Source organism: Ailuropoda melanoleuca, chromosome 4 (genome assembly GCF_002007445.2).
Source record: "Ailuropoda melanoleuca isolate Jingjing chromosome 4, ASM200744v2, whole genome shotgun sequence".
Taxonomy (NCBI): domain Eukaryota; kingdom Metazoa; phylum Chordata; class Mammalia; order Carnivora; family Ursidae; genus Ailuropoda; species Ailuropoda melanoleuca.
This window is the reverse complement of record NC_048221.1, coordinates 110,013,225-110,021,434: the sequence shown is the minus strand read 5'-3', so window position 1 is coordinate 110,021,434 and position 8,210 is coordinate 110,013,225. Positions and strand designations below refer to the sequence as shown.

The 8,210-nt window shown below is 40.9% G+C and overlaps 2 long non-coding RNA genes across 2 annotated transcripts in view; one reads left to right on the top strand and one right to left on the bottom strand.

The window, feature by feature from the left end:
* LOC117802022 overlaps positions 1-3,778 on the bottom strand; it is a 19,280-nt gene extending 15,502 nt beyond the window's left edge. Inside the window, exon 1 of the long non-coding RNA XR_004625025.1 lies at positions 3,718-3,778. This is a non-coding gene — a long non-coding RNA (uncharacterized LOC117802022). The remainder of the gene's footprint in view (positions 1-3,717) is intronic.
* Positions 1-8,210, top strand: part of LOC117802023 — a 39,104-nt gene that overhangs the window by 822 nt on the left and 30,072 nt on the right. The gene's annotated exons all lie outside the window — the stretch shown is intronic.

Below are 8,210 nucleotides of genomic sequence, written 5' to 3'. Positions count from 1 at the left end.
GGGGGGGGGGGGGGCGGAGAGTGGGAGGCCGCCATTTTCATTCTCATTCTCTAAAGCTACACAGAAAGCCTTGGGGGTTAGGAGAACTACAGAGAGCACACCCGAGCAGATGACTTAGCCTGGCCCCTGGCAAGGACAGTGCAGTTCCACCTGGGGCAAAGACACTTGAGCATCAAGGCCACAGCCTGTACCCCAGAAGATCGGCAAGAACGTCCAGCCAAGACCAAGTTTACCAATCAATGAGAACTGCAAAACTCTAGCACTAGGGGAATATGGCACATAGAATTCATGGCTTTCTTCCCATGATTCTTTAGCCTTTCAACTTTAATTTTTTAAATTTTCTTAATTTTTTTCTTTTTCTTTTTTTAACTTTTTCTTCTTTCCTTTTTCAACCAACTTATCTTATCAGCTCCCTTTTTAAACTTTTTTAATTTTCATTTTTACAGGGGCACCAGGGTGGCTCAGTTTGTTAAGCGTCTGCTTTCGGCTCAGGTCATGATCCCAGGATCCTGGGATCAAGCCCCACATCAGGGTGCCTGCTCAGCAGGGAGTCTGCTTCTCCCCCTCCCTTTGCTTGCTGCTCCCCCTGCTTATGTGGGCACGTGCTCTCTCTCTGTGTGTCATATAAATAAAATCTTTAAATTATTTTTTTCATTTTTACAGTCATATTCTATTCCTTCATTGTATTTAACCTTATTTTTGTATATATGTAAGTTTTTCTTTCTTTAAAATTTTGGGGTGCAGTTTCTTCTGGCACACCAAAATATACCCAGAATCTAGTGTAAGGCTCTGTTCTATTCTCCAGGCTGATCATATTCTCTCTCTTTTTTTCTTTTCCCCTGGTTTCAGGTCTCTTCTGATTTGTTTAGTGTGTATTTCTCTGGGGTCGTTGTTGCCCTTTTAGTATTTTTTTTTTTTCTTTTTCACCTGTTCTTCTCTGGACAGAATGACAAGATGGGAAAAAGTCACCTCAAAACAAAACAAAACAAGAGGCAGTACCGACTGCCAGGGACCTAATCAATATGGACATTAGTAAGATGTCAGAAGTAGAGTTCAGAATAATGATTATAAGATACTAGCTGGGCTTGAAAACACAGAAGACACCAGAGAATCCCTTTCTGGAGAAATAAAAGAACTAAAATCTAACCAAGTCAAAATCAAAAGGGCTGTTAATGAGGTGCAATCAAAAATGGAGGCTCTAACTGCTAGGATAAATGAGGCAGAAGGGAATATTAGTGATATAGAAGACCAAATGATGGCGAATAAAGAAACTGAGAAAAAGAGAGATAACTACTGGATCATGATGGGAGAATTCGAGAGATGAGTAATACCATAAAGCGAAACAATATTAGAATAGTTGGGATCCCAGAAGAAGAAGAAAAAGAGAGGGGGCAGAAGGTATATTGGAGCAAATTATAGCAGAGAACTTCCCTAATCTGGGGAAGGAAACAGGCATCAAAATCCAAGAGGCACAGAGAATCCCCCTCAACATCAATAAAAATATGTCAACCCCCTGACATCTAATAGTAAAACTTAGCAAATCTCAGAGACAAAGAGAAAATCCTGAAAGCAGCTCAGGACAAGAGGTCTATAATCTACAATGGTAGAAACATTAGATTGTCAGCAGACCTATCCACAGAGACCTGGCAGGCCAGAAAGGACTGGCATGATATATTCAGGGTACTGAATGAGAAAAAACATGCAGCCAAGAATATTTTATCCAGCTAGGCTGTCATTGAAAATAGAAGGAGTAGGGGCGCCTGGGTGGCACAGCGGTTAAGCGTCTGCCTTCGGCTCAGGGCGTGATCCTGGCGTTGTGGGATAGAGCCCCACATCAAGCTCTTCTGCTATGAGCCTGCTTCTTCCTCTCCCACTCCCCCTGTTTGTGTTCCCTCTCTCGCTGGCTGTCTCTATCTCTGTAGAATAAATAAATAATCTAAAAAAAAAAAAAAAGAAAATAGAAGGAGTGAAAAAATCTTCCAGGACAAACAGAAACTAAAACAATTTGCAATCACCAAACCAGCCTTACAAGAAATATTGAAAGGGGTCCTCTAAGCAAAGAGAGAGTCCAAAAGTAACACAGACCAGAAAGGAACAGAGACAATATACAGTAACAGTCACCTTACGGGCCATACAATGGCACTAAATTCATATCTTTCAATAATTACCCTGAATGTAAATGGGCTAAATACCCCAATCAAAAGACACAGGGTATCAGATTGGATAAAAAGCCAAGACCCATCAGTATGCTGTCTGCAAGAGACTCATTTTAGACCCAAAGATACCTCCAGATTTAAAGTGAGCGGGTGGAAAACGATTTATCATGCTAATGGACATCAAAAGAAAGCTGGGGTCAGACAAATTAGATTTTTAACTAAAGACTGTAATAAGAGATGAGGAAGGACACTATATCATACTTAAAGGGTCTATCCAAACAAGAAAATCTAACAATTTTAAATATTTATGCCCCTAACATGGGAGCAGCCAGTTATATAAGCCAGTTAATAACAAAATCAAAGAAACACATTGACAATAATACAATAATAGTAGGGGACTTTAACACCCCCCTCACTGAATTGGAAGGGTCATCTAAACAAAAGATCAACAGGGAAATAAGGGCTTTGAATGACACACCAGACCAGATATATTCAGAACATTCCATCCCAAAGCAACAGAAGAGACATTCTTCTCTAGTGCACATAGAACATTCTCCAGAATAGATCACATCCTGGGTCACAAATCAGGTCTCAACTGGTACCAAAAGATTAGGATCATTCCCTGCATATTTTCGGACCACAATGCTTTGAAACTGGACCTCAATCACAAGACGAAAGTTGTAAAGAACTCAAATACGTGGAAGCTAAAGAGCCTCTTTAATAGGATACTATTAAAGAATGAACAGGTCAACAAGGAAATTAAAGAATTTAAATTCATGGAAGCAAATGAAAATGAAAATACAACTGTTCAAAATCTTTGGGATGCAGCAAAGGCAGTCCTAAGAGGGAAATATATAGCAATACAAGCCTTTCTCAAGAAACAAGAAAGGTCTCAAATACACAACCTAACCTTACACCTATAGGAGCTGGAGAAAAAAACAGCAAATAAAGCCTAAACCCAGCAGGAGAAGAGAAATAATAAAGATTAGAGCAGAAATCAACAAACTAGAAACCAAAAGAACAGTAGAACAGATCAACGGAACTAGGAGCTGGTTCTTTGAAAGAATTAATAAGATTGATAAACCCCTAGCCAGACTTACCAAAAAGAAAAGAGAAAGGACCCAAATAAATAAAATCATGAATGAAAGAGGAGAGATCACAACCAACACCAAAGAAATACAATTACAAGAACATATCATGAGCAACTATATGCCAACAAATTAGATAATCTGGAAGAAATGGATGCATTCCTAGAGACGTATAAACTACCAAAACTGAACAGACCCATAACCAGCAAGGGAATTGAAGCAGTAATCAAAAATCTCCCAACAAACAAGTTCCCAGGGCCAGATGGCTTCCCAGGGGAATTCTACTGAACATTTAAAGAAGAATTAATACCTATTTTTCTGAAACTTTTCCAAAAAATCAAAATGGAAGGAAAACTTCCAAACTCATTTTATGAGGCCAGCATTACTTTTTTCCCAAAACCAGACAAAGACCCCACTGAAAAGGAGAATTACAGACCAATATCCCTGATGAACATAGATGCAAAAATTCTCACCAATGGGCTCCTGGGTGGCTTGGTCATTAGGCATCTGCCTTCGGCTCAGATTGTGATTCCAGGGTCTTGGGATCCAGCCCTGGGACAGGCTCCCTGCTCAGTGGGGAGCTTGTGTCCCCTCTCTAGCTGGCTGTCTCTCGCTGTCAAATAAACAGATAAAATCTTTAAAAAATAATTCCCACCAAAATACTAGCCAATAGGATCCAACAGTACAGTACATTAAAAGGATTATTCACCCTGCACAAGTAGGATTTATTCCTGGGCTGCAAGGTTGGTTCAACATCCGCACATCAGTCAATGCAATACACTACATTAATAAAAGGACAAGAACCATATGATACTCTGAATAGATGCAGAAAAAGCATTTGACGAACTACAGCATCCTTTCTTTTTTTTTTTTAAAGATTTTATTTATTTATTCGACAGAGATAGAGACAGCCAGCGAGAGAGGGAACACAAGCAGGGGAGTGGGAGAGGAAGAAGCAGGCTCATAGCAGAGGAGCCTGATGTGGGGCTCGATCCCACAACGCCGGGACCACGCCCTGAGCCGAAGGCAGACGCTTAACCGCTGTGCCACCCAGGCACCCCTACAGCATCCTTTCTTGATTAAAACTCTTCACAGTATAGGGATGGGGGTACATACCTCAATATCATAAAAGCTATCTGTGAAAAACCCACAGGGAATATCATTCTCAATGGGGAAAAACTGAGAGCTTTTCCCCTAAGGTCAGGAACATGGCAGAGATGTCCACTATCCCCAGAGCTGTTAAGTATAGTATTAGAAGTCCTAGCCTCAGCAATCAAACAACAAAAAGAAATACAAGGCATCCTAGTCAGCAAAGAAGAAGTCAAACTCTAACTGCAGATGATATATTATGCGGACTATCCAAAAGACTCCATCCCAAATCTGCTAGAACTCATATGGGAATTCAGTAGAGTGGCAGATATAAAATCAATGCACAGAAATCAGTTGCATTTCTATACACCAACAATGAGACAATGAGACAGAAGAAAGAGAAATTAAGGAGTCAATCCCATTTACGTTTGCACCCAAAACCATAAAATACCTAGGAATAAATCTAACCAAAGAGGCAAAGGATCTGCACTCAGGAAACTATAGAACGCTCGTGAAAGAAATTGAGGAAGACACACAGAAATGGAAATTCGTTCCATGCTCATGGACTGGAAGAAAAATATTATTAAAATGTCTATCCTACCTAGAGCAATCTACACATTCAATGCAACCCCTATCAAACTACCATCAACTTTTTTCATAGAAATGGAACAAATAATCCTAAAATTTGTATGGGACCAGAAAAGACCCTGAATTGCCAGAGGAATGTTAAAAAAGAAACCAAAGCTGGTGGCATCACAATTCTGGACTTCAAGCTCTGTTACAAAGCTGTTCATCAAGACAGTATGGCACTGGCACAAAAAGAGACACACAGATCAATGGACCAGAGTAGAGAACTCAGAAATGGACCCTCAACTTTGTGGTCAACTAATTTTCAACAAGCAGGAAAGAATATCCAATGGAAAAAAGACAGCCTCTTCAACAGAAAAAGAATGAAACAGGACCATTTCCTTACACCATACACAAAAATAGACTCAGAATTGATGAAAGACCTAAATGTGAGACAGGAATCCATCAAAATCCTTGAGGAGAACCCAGGCAGCAATCTCTTCAACCTCGGCCACAGCAACTTCTTCCTAGACACATCACCAAAGGCAAGGGAAACAAAGGCAAAAATGAACTATTGGGACTTCCTCAAGATAAAAACCTTTTGCACAGCAAAGGAAACAGTCAACAAAACCAAAAGACCACCAACAAAATGGGAGAAGATATTTGCAAATAACATATCAGATAAAGGGCTAGTATCCAAAATCTATAAAGAACTTACCAAACTCAACACCCAAAGAACAAACAATCCAATCAAGAAATGGGCAGAAGACATGAACAGACATTTCTGCAAAGAAGATATCCAGATGGCCAACAGACACATGAAGAAGTGCTCAACATCACTCAGCATCAGGGAAATACAAATCACCTCACACCAGTCAGAATGGCTAAAATTAAGTCAGGAAACGACAGATGTTGCCAAGGATACAGAGAAAGGGGAACCCTCCCACACTGTTGGTGGGAATGCAAGCTGGTGCACCACTCTCGAAAACAGTATACAGGTTCCTCAAAAAGTTGAAAATAGAGCTACCCTGTGACCCAGCAATTGCATTACTGGGTATATACCACAAAGATATAAATGTGATAATCTGAAAAGGCACCTGTACCCCAATGTTTATAGCAGCAGTGTCTACAATAGCCAAACTATGGAAAGAGCCCAGATATCCAATGACAGAAGAATGGATAAAAAGATGTGAGATGCACACAGACACACGCATATACATATATATAATGGAATATTATGCAGCCATGAAAAATGAAATCTTGCCATTTGCAACGACGTGGATAGAACTAGAGGGTATTGTGCTAAGCGAAATAGGTCAGTCAGAGAAAGACAATTATCATATGATCTCACTGATAAGTGGAATTTGAGAAACAAGGCAGAGGATCATAGGGGAAGAGAGGAAAAAAATTAAATAAGATGAAACCAGAGAGGGAGACAAACCATAAGAGACTCTTAACTACAGGAAACAAACTGAGGGTTGCTGGAGGGAAGGGGGTTGGGGGGATGGGGTGGCTGGGTGATGGACATTGGGGAGGGTATGTGTTGTGGTGAGCGCTCTGTATTGGGTAAGACTGATGAATCACAGACCTATACCCCTGAAACAAATAGTACATTATATGTTCATAAAGGAGGGCATATGATGTAATGAGCACTGGGTGTTATATGCAACTGATCAATCACTAAATTCTACCCCTGAAACTAATAGTACACTAATAAAGGGTGGTTTCCTCTTAGGCCTGGGGTGGGTGCGGTGCTTGTCCCTGCCTGGTTGCCTTTCAACTATCCTGCATCATTCCCCCCTCTGAAGAGGTAACCCTAACTGCTGTTAGGGAAGAAGGGTGATGACCGATTGATCGTAGCTACTTCCTGCTGGCCAGGGGCAATGGGTGGGGTGGCAGTCAGGGTTCCTCTTGTCCTGATCTATCAAGGGATCAGAGTAGGTGTCTGGTTTGACCTCCATGTGAGGCTCCATTTGAGTTTGATGACCTTTATTCTGGAAGATATAAAGTAGGTTAGGGCATTTAGGAGGCAAGGCCCAAAGCACAATTCAAGACCCGAGTACAGCCAAGGGTCTGGCGAGAGATAGAGGATGTTTTAGTGAACTCCCAACCTAGTGTGAGGAGAGGGCTGGCGAAAGGAATGCAATAAGGATTATGATTTTGATGGAATATAGGGGAAATAACATTTAAGAAGATTTATCTGTATCTTGTGGCTTCAAGACTAGCTTAAGGTGCTCTCTGGGTTCACAGAGAGATTTCAGTTCCTCTTGTTACGCCCCACTGGGGACCAGGGTTTGGCCCTGGAATGGTGGATCCAGGCTTCAAATTTAGAGGGAGCGTGCTATTTCTCCATATTCCAGTATCCTGGAGGGGCAGTGTCTTGTTATGCCCAAAAAACCTTTCCGGCAGGGGAAAGTTGTGGGGTCCTTAAAGTGTATGGGAACAGGCAATGCTGTTAAGCCCATCCCACTTCAGTCTGAGTTGCCCAGACCTGGGAATTAATGTCAGCCTCTACTAAGGGGAGGCAATTGCTAGTTTGCCCAGGGGCTATCTAAATGAGAGTTAATATCTCTACCTAAGAGAAGTGTGGGGCTCTCAGGCATTAAGAAAGGGCGAGAGAAAATTAGATCTCCCAGGTGCATCCCAGGAGGCAAGAAACAAATTTGGCTTATGGGTCACTCGGTGACGCCCTTAATGACAACACCGCAGTTGAACAGTTGGCCCAGGGTGGAGAGTAGAGCAGAAAAGAAGGCTCCAGTATCAAGAAGGAAATGGACTGGTTTTCAGAATTAAAGTTTCTTGTTTAAAAAGAAAAAAGAAAGAGAGTGCAACCAAAATCTGAGCCACTTCCTGTATCCTTATCTTACGTAAATCCTTTGATCTAGTTATTTATAAACCAAAAGTAAAAGTTTCCTTATACCAGGTCCAAGTCATTATTCTTGCTCATCATAAAAGCCAAATTAAACTCCTTTGTCTTACCTGCTGCTTGGGTGCAGCTGTGTTAACATTAGATTAAATAGAATTTAAGGGGGAAAAAAGTATTATAAGGGATAATGAGAGAATTCATACTGATAGGAGGAATAATCTGCTAAGAAGATACATAGTTGCAAATGCTGAGGCACCTAACAAAATATCTTCCTTAAAAAAAGCAAAAAGTGATATGATTTGGAGGCAGAATGTCAAAAGGCTCAATGATAGTGGGACACTTTCAACAGATCTCAGAAACTGAGAGATCAAGGAGACAAAAAATTAGTAAGGTTAGAAATGATTTGAAGAGTGCAGTTAGTTTTATCTAATAGATGTATACGAT